This window comes from Schistocerca americana, chromosome 1 (genome assembly GCF_021461395.2).
Source record: "Schistocerca americana isolate TAMUIC-IGC-003095 chromosome 1, iqSchAmer2.1, whole genome shotgun sequence".
NCBI lineage: Eukaryota > Metazoa > Arthropoda > Insecta > Orthoptera > Acrididae > Schistocerca > Schistocerca americana.
This window is the reverse complement of record NC_060119.1, coordinates 511,564,391-511,591,524: the sequence shown is the minus strand read 5'-3', so window position 1 is coordinate 511,591,524 and position 27,134 is coordinate 511,564,391. Positions and strand designations below refer to the sequence as shown.

Genomic DNA, 27,134 nt, shown 5'->3' with positions numbered 1-27,134 from the left:
CTGACAACCACTAGCTATAAATTATCGGTCCTATTGTAAGTAGGCTGTTTAGGTTCTTATATTGGTAACGCCACCGCCACGTAGCGCTCAGGAATCCGAAAAGACAGGACACAATCTTGCAAATACTGTAGATTCAGGTTTTGCGTCTTCACCGTTTTCTCAAATAAGTCAAGACACGTTTTCTGCTCGTCAAAATGTGAATGCTGCCGGTGCAAATGCACTGCCGAAAAGCAAAAGCATAGAGGAGCAGATCACAGACACTAATACATTATTATTGCAATTAATGCAACAAATGAAACAAAATCAGAGACAAACACAGCAACAGTTAGACACAATGGAACAAAATCTTCAAAAGTTAGACACAATGGAACAACGCCAGTGACAAACACAGCAACAGTTAGACACAATGGAACAAAATCTTCAAAAGTTAGACACCACACTTGAACAAACACGTGAAGATTTAACTACTGAGTTACATAAAATCGAATCGAAATGTCAAAAAGTCTGTAATGACGTAAAAACACAAATTTGTGAGCATTTCCAACCTATTTTTTCGCGTCATGAAAATACATTACAGAATCACGAAGCAGCCATAAAGGAACTGCAAACTGTTGTTCATGAAAATCACGACACCTTGCAAGCTAAAATTGACTCAGTTGCATCTACCGATTCGGTTACGCAACTTGCAAAAAGTCAGGAAAACTTAAAGGACACAGTAGATACGATTTCAACACAAATGGACACTCTGAAACTTGGTTCAGAAAAACACACTGAGGAAATAAGTTCACTATCGGAGAAAGTAGCCGAACTTTCGGATCAGTTCACTAATTTATCTACAAAGGTAGATGATGATCTGAATGACACAAGACCTGTAGCCATCACTGACACAGAAGAGTATGAACAAATTAAGAAATTTAAACAAAATCAGAATCAAATTAATACGCAACACAAAAGAGAAATCCGGGATGTACAAGATCAGTTGGCACTAGTAATACAAAAATTATATATTTCAGAGGACACTCGCGCTCCAACACGGGAAGAGGGATTTAGAAATACGGAAAAGCCGCAACATAATAACACAGGGCATTTCGGAAATTATGAAAGACATTGGCAAGGTGCACCGAATTTTGAGATGGAACCGCCGACACGACGTAACAATGACAGATATGCGACTCGCCGACACGATGATTTTGACTATACGCTGTTCATTACTACACGTAATTCAAAACATTTAAGAATTCCGGCAACAACATTCATCCACAAGCGTGGCTTCATCAATTCTCTTATTGTTTTCCTCCCAACTGGCCACTAGAGCACGGATTAGAATTTATGTGTGGCTATTTAGAGAATGAACCAGCTGTAAGAATGCGATCGGTCATTCACGATTGTCACAGTGAAGGAGAATTTTATCATGCCTTCCTCTCAGCATATTGGTCTCAAGTTACTCAAGACCGAGTAAAACATAGCATCATAATGATGAAACATTTCGAAAAATCTGAATTTTCTAGTCTTGTCAAATATTTTGCAGACATGTTGCACAAGAATCAGTACCTGTCAAACCCATGCAGCCCATCAGAACTCATCCGCATTTGCTTAATCAAATTTCCTGAACATTTACGACATATTATGTTGGCAGGACGTTGCAAAGACTACATTGTAGCTTTTCAGGGACTGTTACAAGAATTGGAAATTGACACTGAATATCGCGGGACGCGAAAACAGGAACACAACAATTACTGGTCTTATCCGTCACTATTCCGCGATGAAAGAAATAATAACTGGACACGACAAGGCTATTCTTACAACGCAAATCGTGAACAAAACAGACACCGCCCATATGACTACCACTGGTAGAGTAATAGTTACAGAGAAAGATCGCATTTCCATAGTAATGAATATGACAGAGACAATCATAAAAACAGACAATATGGCAACCAGAGCTATTATTATCACGGGAGACAGAATAACTTCAGACACAACGGTCCACCGTGCAGTGATAATTCAGGGAGAAATTCTCCACCACTTAACTGGCAAGAAAGAAACTACAGGAACTACCGACATGACAACAGACGATATAATCATAACGACAGACCTGAACTTCATCAGAACTGGCGGGATTCAAACAGGGCTGGGCCCTTTCGGCAAGGCGAATTTGTAGAAGTTAGGTCTCCTAATCCCAATAACGACGCATGTCAACAAAGAGATAGCAGACAATGACTCGCACCGCAGGCAGCCACGTGCGCCGGCTGGCTCAGAGAAAAATAACATAGACGCTAACCCTGAGAAAAATTTTAGCATTCGTTACTGACGTATACCGCATGATAATTGCGTTGGAGTTGAAAGTCTGCGCTCTAGAAAGGGTAAAAAATTGCACCGCATTTCAGATGTAAAACCGTTCATTGAAAGATAATCTGCTTCTTAACTTAGTCTTTGCTATAAAATTTTTCACTTCACGCTACTGGTACAATTTTTCACACTGAGAAACTGTTAACATGCAACAATGTTTTGCAGTTAACTGTCCAGTCTAGAACCTAGGGAACATATTTAGACAGTATTTACGAGTGCATTGTCATAGTGAACAGTCGACACAGTGTTATAATGAGTGTACATTCTTGCTTGTTAGTTGCACGATTATGTAACGACTATAAGGCTCACATACTTAGAACATGTACCGGTACTGCTAATGAGATTTTAACGCAACATTTTGGTTTACTTGAAAAGACATTCTTTATTTGAAGTACTTTCTGTGAGATTAAAGATGACTTAGTATTTGATTTATTTGACAGCTACACGATTATATCACGACGCTACTAATGTGTGACACAATTTACATTGTTGCTTTTGCGGTGTATCTGTTTTATATCTGCACAGTTTTTCTGAATTCTTCTGGAAAGTAAAACATGTTTTACTAGTAACTTTTGTGGTATAGCTACAATGACACAGCCTTTTTCGAAGCGCAACAATACATTACAGTATAGTACTTTCTTGATCACGGTAATGTACGTAATAACTACGATATCTATACGCATAGCATTTCGCTTTTGTTTATTACGAGGTAAGTACATTGACTTCCACAGAACTTTGCTTACGGACGACGATAATTACGACACTTCGCACATTTTTTACCCTTAAGTAATGACAGAGATTATGTTACAACAAGACGCACAATTTAGCGCTACAGGACACGCATTTGAGTGATTAATCTTGTACTTAAAATATTTATTTTTAAAGATTTTTGAATTACAAAGAAAGTTTTCTGTGATACATTTCATTCCATTGCGGTAATCTGTAACACTTCAGGCTATAATTACATTTATCCTCAGGGGGTACACGCTTACTTTGTGTACCATGTGTTTGGTAAGCACAAGGAGCCCTAGCTAATATGGTATTTGCTTATACAACTTTACACATCGGTACCATATTTCTCTAACACATAAATTACACAGCTATCTGATCATCTAACTGAGAGAGACAAACATTTATTTTACTACGTCAGTGACAGATGTTTACGCAATTACACAGTTGGATAACTTCACACTTATGAAATTGTATTTTAACTGTACTTTGCGAACTGTTCATATTTTTTCGGAACCACTGTGATACTATGAGAGCTTTGAATGATGTATTTGGTATGAGATCACGATTTTTAAAGTACGTTTGGGGTAGATGACACTATTGAAATGAGCAGAGAATTTTTTTTAGGTTTTGAAATTATTGCAGAAAGCTACGACGTTTTTGAGATTTGACTGAGGTGTTATGATGTTATTCTTATGATGACGATGTGTATTATGCTGTTGAGGTATGTTTATGATCAATAAGCTGATGCTACCACATATGAGGAATGCGATTACGTGTTTATATGTATATGAATAATGAATAGAAGTTAGGGACTATGACTTGTGAAAAAGGATGTTGGAAACCAAGAATCGTACTTTAAGAGTTATGAAATGTGCGTAAATGCGTGAATGTATTACAATGCCGACGAAAATTTTTTGGACGCTGTTATATTTATAGGATTTTGTTTCTACACATTCGTAACGCAAATTCTCGACCTGTGAAATTTTTATTTTATATGAGACTGTCACTGCTGTCGTAAATATTTCGGTAAGAAAGTTAAGTGACCTTCACGTAATGCATCGTGGACGCCCAGCTGTGCGTCGCCTGGAGAAAAAGCCATTAGGTGGAGAAAAAAGAGGCCATTAACCTCGATATTGACGGTTCTTTGTAGAAAGCATCGCAAATACGACAAGCTCAAACTTGAAAACATGATTCCACTGTAGAGTTCTTAATTTATGATATTTACTGAAATGAAATGATGAGAAACATTTCACGTCTGTTGTCTTACTAGTTGAAAGATTGTTTACTGCATTATGAAATGCTATATGGCTAGTGAATGACGTTTCACGCCTTGCTTTGTCTATTTTGTTTAATATCTAGTTTCTAGCTGCACTGCAGCATTGGTTAAAATAAAATTTTATAGATGTACTAATATAAATATTTTATGCCTACAGATGCAGTAGATAATAACTTTATGATGTACTTAAAAAAAAACGAAGGAGCACAAAAAGACATTTCCCTTCACAGGAATTGCATACAGAATTTTCTTTTCAACTACTTGGTAATTTTTTTCGGTAGATTAACTTGTTGTGGTGACCACTTTAATGACATAGATATTAAGATGTGAATAGACATTTCCCTTATCTGCATTGTTGTCTTTAGTGTACTATTTTTCTGCTTGTGGGTTTGTCATGTTCAGATATAAGTTACTACATTTGCTGCTGCTGTTTGCCAGGCATAGTGCTACTGAATTTCACTTTGTATTACTCTGTTAAGCCAGTTTTACTACTGATTTATTTTTCTTGTTTGCTGTACAGTGCCTTATATTAGTTGTAATATTGCAATTGCTTTGCCAATTTAGATTTACTGCTGCTAGCGTTGCCAATTTGCATTTTTTTTTGTCATTGCTGTTTGTGTTAAATGTTTTGTACTGCTGCATTGCCTCATCCCTTAGTATATATATCTGAGCTCAGTAGATTTGAGTTAGCTTAAGATGGGGTAGGCTATATATGAGAACGAGTTGCGATGAATTGGATGAAATGCATTGAGAAGCTATAAGAAAATGGTTTGGCCAAAAAAGTATTTTGAAAGAGGATATGAACAAAAATTAGGGTTTTAGGGACAACAGGTTTAGGTAGGATTTTCTTGGAAATAAATGAGGTAAGAAAATGGAAAATAAATAATGAGGTAAGAAATATGTGATCATATAAATACAGAAAGCAGGCTTGGATATGATTTTTTTGGTGGAAACAAATGTTGAAATAAGAGGAAAGATCTACAGAATGAAGTTTTGGGTTGGACTGCAGTACCAAATGTCACACTGAAAACAAACCCTGTCCTGTACTTTTGTGTTATTACGCTATGTGAATTTGTGTTTTTCCTGTCTTTATGTGTTTAGCTAATAAGATTTACGTTGTAGAATTTTTCTGATAATATGTTATTTACTTTGTATAGATGTTTAGACATTATTTATTCTGTTTTGTTTTAATGCTCATGTGTGAAGTTGATATTTCAAAAGTTATTCTGATCTTTTATGTATGTACTTATGTCATAATTCTTGTAACACTGATGTACATGTTTATTTCTATTCTTTTGTAAAGCCTGTTTTACTACAAATGTTATCTGTATTGTTATGTTCTTTAATGATGTACTTTGTACCTTTGTTATTGTATTCTCATGTTATAAAATTGTAATTGACACTAGTTCATCAAATTAAGTAACTTGTAAGTTACATTTCACTGCACACGTTTCTGTTGGTTATAGTATATGGACAATATGTGAGAAGTAGGGACTGTTAGTGTTTGCACATGTGTTGATAATTCAGTAAGAGACTGGTTAACAGCATTGCTGGTTCCAAGGATAATTCCAAAAACTTTGTGAGTGCACAAGTAGTGGTTTATGGACTTGCTATATTGTCTGCAAGACTTCTAAGGACAATTCCAAAAACTTTGTGAGTGCACAAGTGGTGGTTTATGGACTTGTTCAAAATGGTTCAAATGGCTCTGAGCACTATGGGAGTTAACATCTATGGTCATCAGTCCCCTAGAACTTAGAACTACTTAAACCTAACTAACCTAAGGACATCACACAACACCCAGTCATCACGTTTATGGACTTGCTATATTCTCCGCAAGACTCTTTGATGGTGATTGTGCACCTGCACAGTCGCAACAGATGGCTGCTGGCCGTCTCTGCAAGGACTACAGTGGATCTGAATCTTTGATGGCCCACCAATACCATTATTTCTACAAGGAATGGAGTGGATCTGCACCTCTGGTGGCCCACCAATACCATAATCTCTAACAAGACTACAGTGGTCTGCTCTGTGATGACCTACCTACCAATATTCTTCAGAACTTCGGCTGACTCTGTGGTGGGTTTGCTCTGTTGTAGCCCATTACCTGTCTGCATGTCAAGAGTCAGCCCTGTCTTTACATTGGAAGGACAACACTACTTCTTTGCATGGAAATCCACTACTTCCGTGTGCATTTTCTTTTACTGCTCAGACTTTGAGAAAAACACTGCAATTTTACTGTGATGAACGATCAGGACTGTCTTTATGGACTGTGAGAAAATTTTAGCTTTTGACCAACATTGTATCAATAAGTGTGTGCATTTGATTTCTTTGTTATTGCAATTGTGAAACATTTTAACAAATATGTATTGGCCAGTGCCCAAAACAATTTGTAAAATTTTTTGTGGGGAGCATGGGGGCTATGTAAGTAGGCTGTTTAGGTTCTTGTATTGGTAACGCCACCGCCACGTAGCGCTTTGTATGAAAATCACTGGCTGTGCTGTGAGCAGTCTGTGGCTGGTTTGCATTGTTGTTGGCTATTGTAGTGTTGGGCAGCTGGATGTTAACAGCGCGTAGCGTTGCGCAGTTGAAGGTGAGCCGCCAGCAGTGGTGGATGTGGGGAGAGAGATGGCGGATTTTTGAGAGCGGATGATCTGGACGTGTGTCCATCAGAAACAGTACATTTGTAAGAATGGATGTCATGAACTGCTATATATATTATGACTTTTGAACACTATTAAGGTAAATGCATTGTTTGTTCTCTATCAAAATCTTTCATTTGCTAACTATGCCTATCAGTAGTTAGTGCCTTCAGTAGTTCGAATCTTTTATTTAGCTGGCAGTAGTGGCGCTCGCTGTATTGCAGTAGTTCGAGTAACGAAGATTTTTGTGAAAGGTATAGGTTATTGTTAGTCAGGGCCATTCTTTTGTAGGGATTATTAAAAGTCAGATTGCGTTGCGCTAAAAATATTGTGTGTCAGGTTGGTGTTGATCAGAATAAGTAAAGAGAGTAATGTCTGAGTACATTCAGTTTTGTTCTGCTGTTTGAAAAGCAAATAATGCAAGAGGTTTATCAGCACAGTCATTCATAAATTTTTCTAAGGGGACGTTTCACTATGTACCCCAGCAGCCTGCCTACGTGTTGGGCAGCAGGTGTGACTGCCTTCCATAGATCCTGGGTTTAATTCCTGTTACTTCCAGGGATATTTCCTTTGTGTGTTCACTCGGCAACGTGACGCCAAATTACGAACTACTTGAATGAGAAGCAACAGTTTCAAGGAAACACAACAACGACCGGAAGAGTGGTGTTTGGACCCTATGCCTCTCCATACCGTACACAGTAAGGCAGAGGATGACACAGTGGTCAAGTGGCATCGTAAGTCTTCTGGGTCTGGTCATGGACTTAAAAAAAATTTTTTTAGGTACTGCTCCAATTAGAACACAGCAGAAATGCCTTCTGCCTGCCACGTCAGTTCAGAAAGTTTTGAGACTGGTTTAATAAAAAGAAAAAATGGTTTCGTTTGTTCTCATAGTCTCTTCCCACTTGCGTACAACGCACAGAAAGTTCATACAAACCGCGTGAAACTATCAGAAAAGTCTTTGTTGTGTTGTTGTTTAGCTTGCGCGTCACAGTGGTTTGATTGGCTGTTACGTCGTCAAAGCGTTGACAATTCATGCGAGTTTTTGCACTTTCTCGTTTGCTGCAGGCTCGTATTGATAACACCAAGTCATGTAAACAGTGGTGGTGGTTTTTTTTCCTAGAAAATAACTATTCTCATTTTTCATTTCAATCAAGTCGCAGCAGGAGCCCACGCATACTTATGATAATCTTAAATTAATTTAAAGAATACGTGGTGTGTAAGCAGCTAACTACTGGGCACATCGACAACTACGACAAGTTTTGCTACCAGCGGAATATCTGATCACTGCAGAATATTAACCCATTTCAGGCTGTGTTTTAATTAATTTTAGGTGGGCCGATTCCGGTGGTACTGCAATGCCGGGCCAACCCGCGACAGAGGTGGAGCAAGCCCCCAGCACTCCGTTATGAGCCAAAAGTGAGTTTAATATTCTGGTCCTGCGATGCAGGACGTATCAGATATTAAGCTGATAAGAACAGATTTCTTAGTCATTGAGGTAATACTTGGAAAGGGACTTAGGAAAGGTTCACATTCGGTAGGGATTGGAAACAGCCGCGAAGGTGTTGCTCAACGGCGCCTGTCATACACCGGAGCATCACACTTCGGGCGGACGTAACTAAGAATTATCTCAGGAATATAAGATCTTGGTGTGACCCAGAAATGTGTTCCGGCCAAGATGGAAAGTGTCATAATCTTGTGTTCAGCCCCGGTGGAAACCCAGACGTAGCTCGCCGGTGGAAAAAAAAGGAAAGCGAGCAGAGTGGAAGGCTCATATGTCGCTACCAACTGTGCCGCCGGTGTCTACAGCAAAGGCTGGACACACACGAGACCGGTCTGCATCTGCCTCGCTCCAGATCGCCTCCCCTCGATCTAGCAGGGGGCAGATGGGGCCTGAGCATCTCGCAACCCTCAGTCAAAAAATCGGGAGAAAAAGAGGGAGAATTATTCAATGCAGGGCAGGTCCGGCAGTAACACCAGCGGTTGCTGCCCTCACAGCAAGGCCGGCCACGTTCCGGAGCCGCCGCTGCAGCTTCGCCATAATCGGGCATTGGGAGACCAATGACTAAAGGAAACACATCGCATATCAGTGTGTTTTGTATCCGACCTTGCCAGCATTAAGCTGGTAAGAACAGGTACTACACTTTGTTTTTGTGTTCGGGATTCAGTATATGTGGAACAAGCCTTGCACACGTTTTGCTGTTCTTCAAAATATTCTCGATAATGTCTTCAACACTTGATTCAGAGAATTTAGAGATGTTGCTCCACTGAGATTTGTGACACAACAACGCTGACACATTACGCCAGCACATGCACTACAAAACACTATCTGCTCACAGCTGATTGTTCGAAAGTGCGTTTGTTGTTTACAATTGTCTGTTCTAGACGTCACCGTAGTTACCGTGCTGAGGTGCCAGAAATAAAATCAGTTTGTGGTGAAAGAAGGATGTGGACAAGGGAATACCTCTAATGCAATATGGATCAACGGCATTTTCACCAGTGAGAGTAGGTGATAGCTGATGATCGTTATGGAAGAGTGTAGAGCCGTCCAGATACTAATGCAAGTCCCATGCATGCATGGGTTTAGCAATGGCATGGGTCAATCATGTTTTGGGCTGGTGTATAAAGAACCTGCATTGAGAAGTTTAGAGAACAGGGTGTCAAAGGTGTTAATAGGTCGTGAGGAGAGACTAAATGAGTTAAAAATTAATAAGCAGATAGCTTCACAACCGTTACCCTGTAAATAATGTGTATCGGTTTATGAAAATGTAAAATAGGTTAAAAGCGGATCAAGCCAAGGATAAAAGACGGATCGTCACCGCACCAAATTGGATCATATATTAAAACCTTTGGAAGTAAAGTTAGCATTTCAAGCGGAAGACTTAGTGCGATAAAAGTTAAAACAGATCGTTGTAATCTGGAAGCTTACACTGCAACAAACGAGATTTTATAACATGTGATATTCTCCAAGTGACGCTAAATACCTGTACATCGGACAGACTGGAAGGACATTGTTGACGAGATTGTTAGGCTGGGCAGTTACGTAAAATCAGTAGTAGCCAAGCACGTATATGAGAGAGGCCATCCACTGTAAGGAACTGAGGAGAAAGAAGAAGAAGAGAAGAAACTTGACTTACTTAGAGGACTCGAAATAGCGGTCCAACCGACCAGATAAGGTAAAGTGTTTGATGAACAAACGAATCACAACCACAACGGATTCCTCAACGTCATCGTGGACGCTTTTTTGTTTCAGTGTATACATAACGTGTGAGACATTTTCCAGAGGTAACTATTAACCACTTGCTGATTTCTTCGATTAGGGAGTGACTGTCAGCCACTCGGAGCATTGACATGGCGGTGTACACTACCGATGATGTTGAAACTGTTGTGCAATGAGCTGGAAGTACAAGAAGCCGATGCGGTCAGAGGTATTGCTGAAGACTGTAGGGCACGGAGGGAGTCTTACGGCAATGTGAAGTACCTGAAAGGACGCGAGTGGACGAAGATGAGGGCTTACTGTCCAAATCATTTACTTCATGTGAGACGAGAACTTTTTGTCCAAATGATCTACGCTGCTGTTTAGCACGTCAGAGCGCATCTACAGTATTTAATGATTTAGGAATTTCAAGACAGATTATGAGAGCTTGATAAAAGAAACGTGTTGAGCATGTTTCCATTCTTTTAACGTAACTGTGTGGTGAATAAATGTAGGAACTGACTTAATAACCACTTCTTCTAATCCATAAGATGGGAATTATTAAAGCGTATATTTTTCCCACATTCATATTTTGAGTTGTACTATTACGAATTTGTTATATTGTCTGAACCGTATGTGACGCTCGTGCTCTACTTGCCGTTTGTGAGAACTCGTACATTGTTCTTTTACGATACGTGTAAGGGGCCACCGACGGTTGGGAAAAATTCTCCGTCGATAGGGCAATAAATCGGTGTCGGTGCAACAACAGAATTAGAGCAATGCTGAGATCGATAGATGTTGTCGATGCGCTGTACACCACGAGAGTTTGAGGTTAGCTGTGACTGCGGTGTAGTTAACATCGGCGGCTACATGCTCCAACCAGCTGCACTTCATTTTCATGATGGTGATTTATACATTTGCCTCTAATTATTTCTACTCCAGCTTGTTTACTGGTCCGATACTTTACGTTCCTGCCTCTCCTAGTAACTCTCAACATGTAGCTTCCTATTGCTCATCGAGCAAATCTCAATTTGTGAATGGCTCGCTCATTAAATCTTTGCCTCAATGTCATAAGTCAGAACTTGTAGTACACGCTGATTGTAAAATTCTCATTTCACACACACTGGTATCTTCTTTCTGAAACGATTTTTCTTTATTTTCCAAGAGCATTACAACCAATTTCACTCTCGCGTTCATTCCTTTTACAGCCCATCCAGCCGTCCTCAACTGTCCTAAATAAAAAATACACACACACACACACACACACACACACACACACACACAAACACACAGGTTCTACGACTTACTGTTATTTTCTATAACTTTCTTTTCGATATGTTTACAATACATCGCTTTAGTCTAATTGTGGCCAGTGATCAGGCGTATGTTCAAAGGTTCTTTCATTAGCAGGTGAGGTTTACGTATACTAGAATAAAATAAGACAATGTCATCAGCAAACTGAAGATGACTGAGATATGTTCTAAGCACAATGGGCACAAAACTAAACACCCTCATGGGACATTACGTTAATACCACGTAAAACGTGCTTCTGGCTTTGATAATGACCTTAGTTCGGCGAAGAAGATAGTCCATCCATAAGTGTTGTGTCGGCTACTGTGTGTGCCAGAACTGACACAAATAAGGAAGGAGAGAAGTTGCGATGGCCGGTGGCAGGAATCCATATGGTCTGTACTTAATATTTGTAGATTAATAGAACACTTTATTTCTAAAATGGAGAGAAACATAGCTTAACTTCTCGGTGTGAGATGCCTTGATGTGCTTCCTGTGTCTCCTACGCGCTATTACTATTCCACACTGTTACTACTGGCAGAATGCAAGCTAATTATTGTCTTCCTATTAGTCAGTGCTGATGCTCTCGAAGTCTGTGACCGAACCGGGCCTAACCAGCCCTGGATGCCTGGTTAAGTCAACGTTGGCAGGGGGCGCTGAACTCTGTCTTCCTGGAGATACGGCACTGCCCGCTCCCTGTGTGGGTCAGCGCCTTCTTGATCAAATTTCGCGCCGCTGCGCAGGTCGGTGTGCAGTCGATGCTTTAGGATCGCACAGTAACAGGGTGTATACGCGGACAGGGAAAAAAAGAGTTCCCGGATTTCCAGGGTGAAAATACACTTTTCCGTGTTAAGTGACTATATATTTTCCCTCGGAACGGTAAAACTTATCAATCCTTTGAATGGTTAAGGTTTTATATTCCGATGTGGAACTTCCCGGCAATTTAGAAAACAAACTATAAAAAAAGACCTTTGGGAAAGATCTTTGATGTACAAGAACATGTACATTGCGTATTTTCGTTTTACGAAAGTATATATTAGTATTCCACCAAACACAGTACTGGAATCGAGATTGCGACGCGCTTTTGTAAGCCAATCATAGCTCATTTCACGTGGTCTCGCCAGCCGTCACAGCATAGGACACCTGATGTTGTCAGTCAACAGCAACATCACTGTTAAGTAACGCGAACACACAAACAGGAGAAGTTAATGGTTTAAATTAATATACGTAGACTAGCTACAAGAAAAGCTAAGCTTTGACATATAATATTGGCCTTTATTGCGAGTGTTACACTTTAAGATATATCACACAAATGTGCCAGTAAAATTTTAAATGATGACATTAATGTCTGGTCTTCTGCGCTCAAAATTCTTTTAAGTGGTTGGCCCTCCAAGTGTTAAGCTATAAATGAGAATCAAACGTTCAGTGATTTAAGAAATTCAAAGCACGTTGGCACACGTAGCACAATCAATCTTGCATAAAATGAAATTTACTTTGAAAGTAGCACTTTTCAAACCTCCATTCGCAATATTTCCCCGCGGTCTGTTAGAATTCGTTACAGCAGTTGTCAAACGGCTCCAGAAAAATGCGTTACTGTGCGCGCGCAGCTACGATGAGGTAGGAGGCCCGTATATTCGTACGTGCATACCGTTAATAGATTTTACATTACGTCATAAACGAAACAGGACCTCAAGATCATTCGAATTTCGTAAACCGTACTAAAATGCATAATTCAGCTTAAAGTGCGTATTCGTATGTGCAGATTCACAAAGAACTTGGTCCCAATCTGATAAGCTTTTTAGTGTGATTTTCGGAATGCAGATTTTTTTGGAGTATCAGTACTGTATTATATGATGTTTGGTTCTTTTTATAGCTTAATGCTATACGTGCCATAAGATAAAAACGTGCACTCGAAATTCAGCAAACAGTTAACACTAGCCAATCGTGTTTCAAATAAAATCACTGCCTCTGCATAAAAGATTAATAAAAAGCCAAATTTCTTTAGAACATCGACAAAAATCATTTTCTGCAAGGTGATTAATGCCTGACTGCCAAAAACCTGGAAATAAAATAAAATCAGAAAACTGAAACTAATAACATATTTTAGCCTTCCATAATGATGTGAATGTATTTTAATTCGCTTGATAGCTCCCGGTCACAGAAATACTTAAGAGCTGTAAACGAAGAGGAAACAGCAAAATCACTAAACGTAAACACAGGGTACGTGGAGACTACCCCCTTCCCACTACATCTGCCGGCCGCGGTGGCCGTGCGGTTCTAGGCGCTCCAGTCCGGAGCCGCGCTGCTGCTACGGTCGCAGGTTCGAATCCTGCCTCGGGCATGGGTGTGTGTGATGTCCTTAGGTTAGTTAGGTTTAAGTAATTCTAAGCTCTAGGGGACTAATGACCACAGCAGTTGAATCCCATAGTGCTCAGAGCCATTTGAACCATTTTGAACCCACAACAATTCAGACTGCTCCACGCATCCGCGAATCTGGCAGCTTGGGCGCGCCAGAAAAATTTGTCATTGTAGCCTCTGGCTCCTAGTTGCTATTGCTCATACAGCTAAAAGCCGCGCGTCAAGTAGCCAGAAGCGGGAGAAGGTACTGCTCATACGCGACCCGACTGCGCATACGCATGAGCTCGCTGGCAACTGCTCAAACGAACCTGATGTAAACCATTGTGACGTGTACAGGAACATAATGTAAGATCCCCCAAGGTGCTGCTAAGTTAGTATTTTAAGAACAAGCAAGGATAAAATACCGATTGAAAGTAAAAAGTCGGCTGAGACATTAATTAGGAAAGCGCAAACCAACGAATTAATTTTTTCACATTCATATTTTGATATACTGTTTTTTGTTTTTGGTAGTAGAATACAGTCGAGGTTTTTTCTCGTAAGAGAAGGATGTGCATTTGTAATACAAAAGTACTGCAGTCTAAGTGTATTTAAATGTGCGTGAATAATACAACATAGAACACCAACATATAGCATTTTTATTTATGGAAGTGTGTGAAGCGAATTTTTATGTAATTACGACAAGCGCCAGTGCCCACGGAGTCCTTTAGCTGTCTGCATCTTCACCAAAATTGTATGGAAGCCCGATGCACAATCAAACATTTTTAAACAGATTCAATTCATATTCAATTACTAATATTCAATCAATTAATTATTAATTCATGTATGTTTTCTTAATATATTACAAACGTCACGCTTAACAGAAGCAGTTTGTTGTTATGAAGTATTGCTTTGTCTTCGTCCTAAAGCCTTTGACATATTTTGCTATTGGCAGACGCTGGTGTGTGCACTGTGTTTCGTTGCTGTAAAGACAAATTTCCTTTGAAACTTAAGTTTTAACACAGGCAACATAGCATCGTTTTTCTAGACAACACAGGCTCTCTTTATTCGCCAGTACCAGACCACTGACACTCAATAAATATGTCCTTCCTGGACGGGAGTACACGTAACGTAGGAGTGCAGGTTGTGACACAATAACGACGACATGTGCAAGTTCGGATCTGGCCGTGATTCGTGCACAGATAGCTGAAGCGGTGAAGGCGACCGCTCGCGTAGGGCTGGACATCCGGGTTCGAGTCCCGATCCGACTCAAATTTTCATTGTTGTCATTCTAATACGTGTTTGAAGATGGTTCGTATTCGCAACAGCGAATACATAACCCGTGAAATAATAATCGTCCCATTAAAAGAGCACATTGGTCGCTTTGAACTCTGCAGCTGTTGTAAAACTGGTGTCAGGTGGTCGCTTGACCCTCCACTAGTGACGTAAGCCATGGAAGTGACGTGGTATGCTTCTGGTAGTGACTGTATGTAATCAGCACAGTGAGCTGGGTCGAAATTGTGACGTGACAAAATGGCAGAAAGAAACCACCGTGATTGGACCTACCCAAGACCACATCTTCAATGAAGTTGTCTGACTTGTTGACGTATCGGCGTGTACTGCCTAATGTATCTGCAATGAATGGTCCGCCACTTGCAACAATATAATACGGCGTTATTAGAGTGGTCGTAAAAAGATCCTAATCCACAGGGATCGCCGATGAGTCTCACTCCTTGTCCAGTACAATCGACGTCAAGCCAGGCAGAAATTGCTGCTACCAGTGATTGCAGGCCCATCTAAATTAGTTCCTATACAAAATTGCGAAGCAAACTGTATGCAGTGGATATCTGGTTGGGATCCTCGCAATAGGCCATTGCTTATAGCGGTACAAGAAGTTGCACTTCAGTGGGCTAAATCACAGAACAAATGAACAGTAGCTGATTGGAGGCGAGTGGTGTGCTCGAACGAGTGAGGATTTTGCCTATTTTCAGATTATGCTACGTGTCGAGCGCACTGCCGGCCCAATGGGCCGCTTAACCCGCATTGTGTAAAAGATGAAGTTCAGGCCAGAAGTGGTTTTGTGCTGTTTTGGAGGTGTTTTTCCCACTGTGAACTGGGTCCATTGTTGTAGCTCACTGTGAACATGTACCAGGATATTCGTTTCAACATTCTTGCTGACCAAGTGTTGCTGTTTGTTCTCTATGAAGATACCAGTAGCCGTGTTTAGTAGCATGATATTCATTTCAGCATTCTTACTGACCAAGTATTGCTCTTTGTTCCCTATGAAGAGAATGCATTGGGTGTCCCCGTCTTCCAAAATACCAATAGCTGTGTTCTTAGCGCTCCAAGAAGACGTTGCTGGTTTGAGGAATATCACACCTGCGCTGGCGATCTGAATCAGCCAGTGGTAAATCGACACAAAACGTCTGGGCTTTTTCGAACAGTGGGCGAAACTAAGCAGTCAATATCCCCGCTCTACCGAATCTAATTATCAGTAAGTGGCTTCAGCTGGATACGGTAAATCTGAAGAAACTTACTCAGGGTGTATACGCCCAGGGACAACCGGGAAATTCGGGAAGAAGCTGGAAATTTTTTCCTCCGGGACAAGACTGGGAATTTTTCATTCTTTTAGTTTTCAGTTAAATTTTTGTCGCTTTGACTGGTAAGAACTGAGACTCTAAGAAAGAATTTTACTTTAGCTCCCTACTGCTATTTCGTAGTGATTATTATTTTTCCAATGAGCATATTAATCTGTGTTCTACACTATGTGATCAAAAGTATCTGGACACCTGACTGAAAATGATTTACAAGTTCGTGGAGCCCTCCATCGGCAATGCTGTAATTCAGCAAGATGTTGACCCACTCTTAGCCTTGATAATAGCTTCCACTCTCGCAGGCATACGTTCAATCAGGTGCTTTAAGTTTTCTTGGGGAACCGCAGCATATTCTTCACGGAGTAGTGCACTGGGGCGAGGTATCGGCGTCGGTCGGTTAGGCCTGGCATGAAGTCGGCGCTCCAAATCATCGCAGATGTGTTCTGTAGGATTAAGATCAAGAGTCTGTGCAGCCCAGTCAATTACAGGGATGCTTTGTCGCGTAACTACTCCTCCACGGGCCGTGCCTTATGAATAGGTGCTCGATCATGTCGAAAGATGCAATCGCTATCCCCGAATTGCTCTTCAACGGTGGGAAGCAAGAAGGTGCTTAAAACATCAATGTAGGCCTGTACCACGTAAAACAAAAAGGGGATACAAGCCCTCTCCATGGAAAACCAAACCATAACACCTCCGCCTCCGACTTTTACTGTTGGCACTACACACGCTGGTAGATGACGTTCATTGGGCATTCGCCATAGCCACACCCTGCCATCGGATCGCCACATTGTTTACCGTGATTCGTCACTCCACACAGCATTTTTCCACTGTTCAATCATCCAATGCTTACGCTCCTTACACCAAGCGAGGCGTCGTTTGGCATTTACCGGCGAGATGTGTGGCTTATGAGCAGCCGCTCGACCGTAAAATCTGTTTTCTCACCTCCCGCCTAGCTGTTATAGTACTTGCAGTGGATCCTGATGCAGTTTGGAATTCCTGTGTGATGTTCTGGACAGATGTCTGCCTATTACACATGACGACCCTCTTCAACTTTTGGCGGTCTCTGTCAGTCAACACACGAGTTCGTCCTGTACACTTTTGTGCTGTACTTGTCCCTTCATGTTTCCACTTCAGTATCACATCGGAAACAATGGATCTAGGGATGTTTAGGAGTTTGGAAATCTCGCGTAAAAACGTATGACAGAAGTGACACCCAATCACCTGACCACGTTTGAAGTCCGTGAGTTCTGTGCAGGGCCCCATTCTGCTCTCTCATGATGTCTAATGACTAGTGAGGTCCCTGATATGGTGTACCTGGCAGTAGTTGGCAGCACAATGCACCTAATATGAAAAACGTATGTTTTTTGGGGTGTTCAGATACTTTTGATCACATAGAGTACGTTTATTTTCCTAGTACAAGGATCTGTAAGTTTCCTCTAAGGACGTTGAGAAGAGTTTTGACGATGTATAATATTTTTCGTGTTGTTTCTCTTTCGGTTGTGGATTTTCCTCTATCCTGAATGGTAATTAAAAGTGTAGCATTTACGTATATCTACTTCCGTGTACTAATATTGGGCCGCGCGGGATTAGGCGAGCGGTCTAGAGCGCTGCAGTCATGGACTGTGCGGCTGGTCCCGGCGGAGGTTCGAGTCCTCCCTCGGGCATGGGTGTGTGTGTTTGTCCTTAGGATAGTTTAGGTTAAGTAGTGTGTAAGCTTAGGGACTGATAACCTTAGCAGTTAAGTCCCATAAGATTTCACACAGATTTGATTTTTACTAATATTGGTTGAATCTACGCTCTCCTTATCAAAATCTGATGCTGCCGATTTTGTGGAATTTGAATGAAAACCTTTCACAAAATGGTAGTTCATTCTAAGGCCACCGTTCTATGTTTACGTTCACAAATGACAAATGTCCCGTCGTGTTAGATTCCTTTCTAAACTAAGGTTGGCTTAAATCTATACTTGGTTTAAATCTTATGCTTTATTAAAATCTAACGTTTTCTTTCTGTACATTCTTTTATTTTACACTTCGCGGAAAAGGCTGTCATCTTATATCTCATGTACTGACTTGAGAATCAGAAACATTACCTGATTATTCCACTTTTGGGGTATTCGCCCTGTCGAAGATATCCTGTAAATAATTTTTTGCAGTTTTACTTGTATTACGTTGTTTCCAACTGCACCATTTTTACTGATACATAATAAAACCTATGCGGCCTTCCCTCCATTATACCAGCAGCTTCCGCCGACAGACTACGTTAGACTACTGACTCTAAAAATAAAGAACATGAGCAAGAAACAAATGGTTCTGAAACTACGTTGACAGCATTCATTCTCAGACGGAATTTCTGGCACACTCTGCTGCAGTATTTCTCTGAAATTATTCGTTACGTATGAAATGCGCCAAAGGCCTTTCTTAAGTCCACTTCATCTTTCACCCAACCAGATGGAACGAGGTCTGCAGGAGAAACCGCAATAAATCCTTCTCTTGGCCGCTTACTTAACAAAGCTCTCTCGGGCGTGCAGCACGCAAGACTTAAAATGCCCTTCGCATGTAATTGCTGGATTTTAGGGACGTTTTCTGGTGCTGTGCTAGAGAGTGGCTGCGCCATCAGAGGTACGTAATTTCCTGGGCCTGCACATGCCGGATGTGTCGAAAGACAAAAATTTCCCTCTCTCCTTTTTGTGGAGACACAAGAAGAAATCACGTTTTGCATTTCAGTGAAGGCTGCCCCCTCCTCTAATTTCCGCCGGCTCACATACGAGGACAATGGATCGTGTGTGGCCGACCGTACCTACAGAAGGCCGAAAGCTCTGTTTCGAAAGACGTCTCATCAAATATAGTTTTTGTGGTAGGCTGATGCGAGGCCACGATGACTCCCTCCTCAGTCACATAACGAGAATATTAGCCACTTAATCATGTTCGCTCTCATCTCGGAATTTTCGGTACCTTTTCCAGGTCATTTTGTGGAGTGGGTCATTTCCACTCCACAAACCATTAAAGCTGTGGAATATCGGACAGGCAGAGATAAATGTGATGTAATTCAGGTTTCCAATTTATCTGTCAGCGTGTAGTGTGGTTCTACATTTATCTTCACCCTTCCTTGAAACGATGCCGCGTCGGTACCCCTCTACATTTACAGGTACAGGGTGGCGCACGAAATGTGTTACCATTTTGTTTTTGAATATAAACTTTATTGTCAATACAATTTGAAAGGAACATATACTACAATCAAGAGCCGTCCATGGAGATCTGTTCTAACTCAGCACATGCTCAATATGTCCACCATTTCGTATCCTAACTTCCTTCAAACGAACACTGAAGTTAGTGATTACCCTACGGCACATGTCTTCCGTAACTCCACTGCAAGCTTGAAGAATAAGTCTTCTGAGCTCCATTAAATCACGTGGACGTTTCGGGAAAATTTTTTCCTTTCGGTACCCCCAAAGAAAAAAGTCGCATGGATTGAGGTCTGGACTATTGGGGGGCCAATTCTGTCCGTCATTGAAGCGACCTGGAAACCTGAGTGAAATGATCCGCACGTCGAAATGCTCGTGTAAAAACTCCAACACAGTGTTTGCAGTATGTGGCCTTGTTCAATCTTGCATGAACCACTGCGTGTTGAAGGGCAAGGCAGTAGCAAGATGCTGTGGAATGAAGCTATTGCGAAGCATGCTCAAATAACGCTCGCTGTTCACAGTTTCCTAAAAGAAAAAGGGTCCAATAAGTCCGTGACTGGAAATTGCTGCCCACGCTGTAATCCTCGGAGCATGATGCTGTCGTTCTGAAGTACTTGTGGGTTTTCAGTGGCTCAAAAGCGTAGATTTTATTTGTTAACCACACCGTCTAAATGAAAATGCGCCTAGTCTGAAAACCAAACGTTGTTGAGTTTCTTCCCTATCCTCCGCCCACTGAGCAAACAGTAGTCTCTGATGCTCGCGTTCTTCAGTGAGCTTCTGTGCACAAGTCATCTTGTATGGGTACATATGGAGGTAACTTTTAAGAATGCGTTGAACGGAGCGTCTGGATATTCCCAGTTGCATTGCTGCCTTTCTACACGATTTCCCGGGACTTCTCTGTACAGCAACTCGTACCACTTCAATATTCTCCGGCGAACAAACAGGCTTAGGCCGAGGTCGCTTCGCTTCCAATACTGTTCCTTCCTGTACAAATTTATCGTACAACCTGTGGATGATCTTCTTGCAAGGGACCCATCGTGTGTTAAACTGCTGTCGTAAACGCCTCTGAGTCACAACAAGGCTTTTCGTTTCATGAAAAAGTAACACAATTGCCGATCGTTGCTGTGTCGTCAGTCTTCCACTGTCAGCCATTGCTGCTTACTAGTCTCCTAGCGGCAGTATCATGAATTACACGTCATTTAGTGACTCATTTGTTTTTCCAAACTCTGCTGGTACTGCTGTAGAGATCCCTGCGGGATATCTAATGTGCGTCGTAAATTGTGAAAGAAACAATTGGTAACACATTTCGTGCGCCACCCTGTACATTAGCACCTTGTCTCTGTAAGTCACTTTACAGAGTGTTTTGTCTACTGAGCCAAATACATGCTGCACCAAATTTTTTGGCCAAAAGTATGCTGAAACTATTTTGATATAAGGAACCAGTAAGTGATATTCCACCTCTTTATTTATCCACCTAAATAACGAATACAGATGCAACTGGCTCCTTCTCTCCCCACCGATAGCTATAACCATTATTACCAGTGCTTGAGTCCTAGGGATGAAGCTCTTTTTAGATTTCAGTTGACAGACTACAGTTTCATGATCATGCAGTGTATATCGCGGATCATCGATCTGTTTCGCCCTCTCCACATCAGTGGCAACGCCCCTTCTGTCAGTTGGGCAGCTATTCCAACAATGGGGCAGACTTTTTCGACTGTACATGGCTTCATACATTTGGACAAAATTCGAACAGACTAATTGACTGCGGCGTCAATCTGCTTGGTGAGAGCAGATGCGCTCCACACAGGTAAGCCGTACTCTGCAACGGATACATGCAAAGCAAGAGCAAAAGTTCTCAGGATGTGAGGACTAGCTCTCCTAGACGGTGGCTGTGAGCCTTCTCAAAATATTGTTCCTGGCATTGGTCTTCAACCTGGTGTTATTACAATGTTTCTTAAAGGGCATTGTACAGTCAAGAATAACCCCCAGGTATAAAAGTCTTCGATAATCATGAAGTCGTTTGCTTTGCCATGTGACACTCAGCCCACTCCGAAATTCTATACTTATCCCTATGGTGTACCTCGGCAGTCGCAGTCATCAAGGATGAAGTTTACGGTCTGGTAGTTGAAGTTGATGGGTTTTTAAAATGTGAAGTCTATGATGTGAGGTTTGTGTAGAGTAGTTGCGCTAAAATGTGACATGGACACTGAAAAAATCTGTGTTATCTCTTCCCGTTAGTGGGGTTGATGTGACAGTCTGTTTTCTTGTGGTGAAGATGTCACTGCCAGATTCATCGTTGGCTTCTACAGAATAAACTCAGTGATTGCGATTTGGTGGTAGGTTCCGGTGAGACTCTTGAACTAGAAGGATGTCACGTATTCATCGCAAAAAATCAGCCAATAAGGTTCCTTTGGTACACGGAAGTTCCTCGATGTTTATCCACAAACGTGTCCAAATTATTAGACTAAATGATTGTTTTTTATAATCTTACGTTTACTGGTGTAAAAATAGGAGAGTAAAGTGTAATAATTGATTTGTTTCAATGGTTTAATTGATGCCACGAAATTTCCCTTCCAAGCAACTCACTGATCACTGAATTTTTCACAGTTGGTAACATTTGTCATTTTCCCTCCCAATTGTGTTGGTGTTAGTTGTCTGTGCACATGCTTTGAAACTGTGTTTAATAATGTTTTATATTTCTGTGGTATACTTGAGCTTGTTATTTATTATATCAACTTCTTGATAGATTAGCAAGACCTTATATAGCTTGTGAACTTGCCTGTTGAAGCTATAGGAATAAATCTTGGCGTTTCCAAAGAAACAGAGGTTATGGGGAAGACAAAAGATGTTTCACTTCAGAAAGTTTGGGCTGTGGCAGCACTTCTTGCTGAAAATAGTTATACATGGCAAGAAATTGCTGACAGAGTGAGAATATCACAGAAAACTGCCAGCATAATGAAACTTACAGTGCAGAAAGGTGGTGAATACAAGACAAACAGGAAAGGAAAATGTGGACGTAAAAGAAAAATCAGTCCTAGAACAATGAGAAGACTTACAAACGTGCAACAATGGACTGTAAACTTACTTAAACAGACAAGAGCCATTAGCTGAAAGGTTTGGGTATTGAAGTGTCACCTGTGGCAGTGAGGGAATGTGGTTTAAAGGCATGCCGACTAAGGAAGAAACAGAAAAGTGAGGACTGGTGTAAGGTACGTGTAATGATATGGTAAATTAAGTGGGTCTGATCTCTAAAGTTAGGGATTTTGGGCTGAAATTGTGATATTTTATTGATACTGAAAAATGCACATTTGAATTTTGGGACTGTTGAGGTATCCTATGCTACTATTCCCAACTTTTCCAACTTGAAATTTTGTACACATGCTTCAGGTATCCTTCAGTGATGAATCTTTATTCACTGTGATGGAAGAAAGCAGCCAGTATGATCGTCGCCGACCTGGAGAACAGCTCAAAGATGAGTGTGTGCAGCAATGTTGTAAGACGTATGCATTGCTGGCGATTGGCGAGGCATGGCAGAATCTCTGACCAGAGAGTAGTATGTCGTTAGTCGTTGCTTGTCACGTGTCGGCAGTAGTAGTCAGTCGGTAGCAGTCGGAGGTAGTTGGCGTGTGTCGGCTGTCTGGTCTGCTCGGGACTCTGGTCAGGACTCTGGAAGATGAGTATTGTTGTAGAAGGTAAAGAAGCAGCCTTGCACATATCTAGTAATGTATATTAATTGTCATTTGATTTCTTTCAAAAAATGCCCCAATAATAATTTTTATGATATAAAGTAACCTTTTTAAAGAAAAGCATTCATTTCAATTTAAAGAATATTTCCAATGGATGATCATTCCTTCCAGGAATCAAAAAAATATATATGCCACCATTGCACGAAGCTGTGTCAAAAAAAATTTCTACATAAGAGCAGATATATTCGCAGTTTTTATTGAGGTAAAAATCTTTGCTTTTTTTATTCAGAATACAGTGCCGAAAGGCAGCGCTGCTGTCCTCATAAAATTTACCAGGTTACTAATTTTTTTATTATTTTGGTGTTTAGGAATTTTTCTGTTTCGAACTTAACATTAAATGAGAAAAGAATTTTGTGGGAACATTAAATGTGAATGCATTTCTGCTCACAGATTATAAATGGGAGCCAATTTTGTTCAGAGGTTACATTAAAACCAATTTTGTTCAGAGGTTACAATGCTTTAAAAATTCATTTTAATCACTATTTTTGTGGGGAGTTTACGCTTGGTTCATTTTTAATTATTATATTTTGTGCGGAGGCTACACTTGGCTCCATAATAATTTTTTAGTTTCAATTATTATAATCGCGTTTGGAGGTTACACATGACGACCCTGCCAGGATCGTATTTTTTTGTGAATCTTCTGAGAAGTAGTCATATATCTGTTCATATTTACTTAAACGTATGTGAGACCTGAGTTTCTCCTGGCGTATACAACTTTCAAATAACTTCCGGGAATTTGCATCTGGCGCAATGCATTTACTAATTTGTCACTCTTTCTTTCACAGATCATTGGCAACTTGTTGCTCTTTGTTGTAATTGTGTTTGTTGCATTTTTGTATTGTTCTTGTTTCATTTGTGATTAATTTTGATTTGTGAAAAATGCCGCGAAAAACTGTTAACAGTACATTGCGATGTGTAATGAGTGAAATAGCCGACTCAAATAATTTGACCAATAGTACTTGCGACACTCAATGTAATGATGACAGTCCTCCATTTATAGACAATCAGTGCGTACCGACCACTAGTAATGATTTTGAACCTAATGATGAACAAACGAATTCAATTGCGTCCTCTGTTAATTTAACGACAATTGATGATGCGGCACGTTCTGTTACAATGAACGCTGCCCAGCTTGACACACCCGGTTTGCAAAATTTACGTAATGAACAGACGAATTTTTTTAACGAAAATGAACAGAGTACTCAAAATACGACAGATTTATTTGATTCCGAGGTAGCGACTAACAGTGCACATCCGATTGGGAAACCTTTTCGAGAATCACAGAATGACCAAATGGTTACACAAAATGTGACAATTGCATGTACGCAATCAAACAGTACAGAGAATAGAGTAGGCAATATTGGCATGGATCAAGTTATGGCATTAATGCTACAACTTCATGAATCAAACAAACAAAATAATGAAAATCTCAAACAACAACTTAGTGAAAATGTTAAACAACTACTTAATGAAAATTCCAAACAACAGAATGAAATACTAGATACCATTTCAAACAACTTAATGAATCGTACAAACAATGTAATGAAAAATTCGACAACCATTTCAAACAACTTAATGAAAAACTAGACAACAATTCCAGACAGCTTAGTGAACAGATTACAGCCGTCACCGTGCAACGTCATGATACTAAAGAACAATTACGTGACGAAGTTGAGGCTTGTGCTAGGAACAGTAATGAAGAAATTACATCTGTTGTACAAGAATTAAGTAGTACACGTGTAAGCACAACAGAATCACTGAGAGATGAAATTAATGCAGTCGCTGAACAATGTTCGGAAAATGCGACACAGTTACACGACGAGATTAATTTAAAGTCACCAGAACTTTCACACACTGTGGATACGGAAGTCGATAAGAAATGTGAACAGCAGAACAACCAAATTGACGAACGTATTAAAGTACCAGAAATGAAAAATGTTTTAGCCTCTAACACGGCACAGGATACGCCACATTCCGAACATTTGACACACTCACACAGCCAGTTTAATTTAGGTAATTTACAGAGACTACACAACTTAAAATCCGAAAGGACAAAGACAAACAGATTCTCATGCAATCCTGAACCTGTTCACTCATACAGAGACGATAACGTTGATTATGAGCAATTTTTATCCGTAAGAAAATATAAGGAATTTAAAAATGACAGAGCACGGGTATACGCTTTGAACTGGATACGTCGATTTATTTTTGTACTTTCACCAGCTTGGCCTGTAAGGCAGAAACTAGAATTAGCATCGATACAACAATTTGTTTTTGAATTTTCAGCGCCATTGCCTGTAATGCAGAAACTACAATTAGCATGGATACAACAATTTGTTTTAGAATTTTCACCGGCATTGCCTGTAACGCAGAAACTAAAATTTATTTGCAGCGCGTAATTAACCTCAGGGGATTCATTACACTTTAATGAATATGTGCCGTAGCATGCACAGGCCCCCGAGCCATAGTAGTGCTGTTTCATCTTTAGTTTTCTGCACTGCTGCCTTCTCTTCTACTATCCTTTATATCTATCAGAATAGCTCTTCAACTATCGCCCTATCTATAAGTAAGAATGTGTAAAGAAAACCTGATACGACAAGTTTTACCGAAAATGACAATTTCATCATTATACGTTCCCGAAATGACAAGAACTACCAGCGTAATGTTAATATCAGACAAAAAATTAATCATCAGTATGTGTAAAATTTTCAGCAGTCGCAAACATATTTTTGGTAACAATAGAGGTTTTTCACTGCAATAGCAACAATGCAGTCTGCAAGGTCAACCAAGATTTAATGTTTCGCCGTCTGCACGTATAGCGTCAGCTCCAACAAATAGTAACGCACAGCAACAAGGAAATCAGCACGTACAGAAAACACACTATTTCAGTTCCTATCGCAATGCACCGTATAGAAATGACTATCATGACAGACGTAAAAATAATGAGAACAATTTAAAGCGTACGTTTAATAACAGTCGGTCTTATTAGCAGCAGAAAAATCCGCAACAACATATTATCATGAATGAACCAGACAGTAGATATAATCCCGAACGTAATACGTTAGGAGGAAATAACAGAACAGTTCAAATAGTTGAAATGCCACAGCATCCTCCCGCAGATAATAGCACGTCATATAGAATTTGACTAGATACTGTACATGTCGCATCTTCCAGCAACGTAAGCAATACTTTTGACACAGAGAATCTTGTACACGAAAATGTTATTACTTTTGACGACATCTGAGACATACTTTTACATGAAAAACCAATAGTCTGAATTAGTCAATCTGAAACAAGCTTTGTTCAATGCACCACTTTTGTCGTACCCAGATCTTACTAGAAATTTTTCCATTTCCACCGACAGCTCTAGTGCCGCTTTGGGCGTATGCATTTTCCAGGAAGTTGGGGAGGATGGCGCTACAGTGATTAAGAGCATCGCCTTTGCGAGTCGTATTCTGTCACCTGCTGAGCGCAATTGTTCTGTTACAGAATTTGAAACATTATGTGTTGTATGGGCATTTACGGGATTTCGACATTTTCTTTATGGAAGACACACTACCGTTTACACAGACCATACAGCTATACAGTTTTTACTTTCGGCTAAATTTACACACGACAGATTAAGTAGATGGAAACTTTATTTGCAGGAATTTAATTTTACAATTGTTCACATTCCCGGTACACAAAATATTGTAGCAGACGCACTATCCCGTTCTCTCAGCAACAATCAGCAAGACATCGCAACCAACTTCTGCAAAGCAAATTTCAGCGTCATGTACATTCAACAAGTTCCATTTGAAAAT

General features: G+C 40.4%; 1 pseudogene; it reads right to left on the bottom strand.

Moving 5' to 3' along the window:
* Nucleotides 1–8,318: 8,318 nt before the first annotated feature.
* Nucleotides 8,319–8,493, bottom strand: LOC124554072 (annotated as a pseudogene).
* Between the last annotated feature and the right edge of the window lie 18,641 nt (nucleotides 8,494–27,134).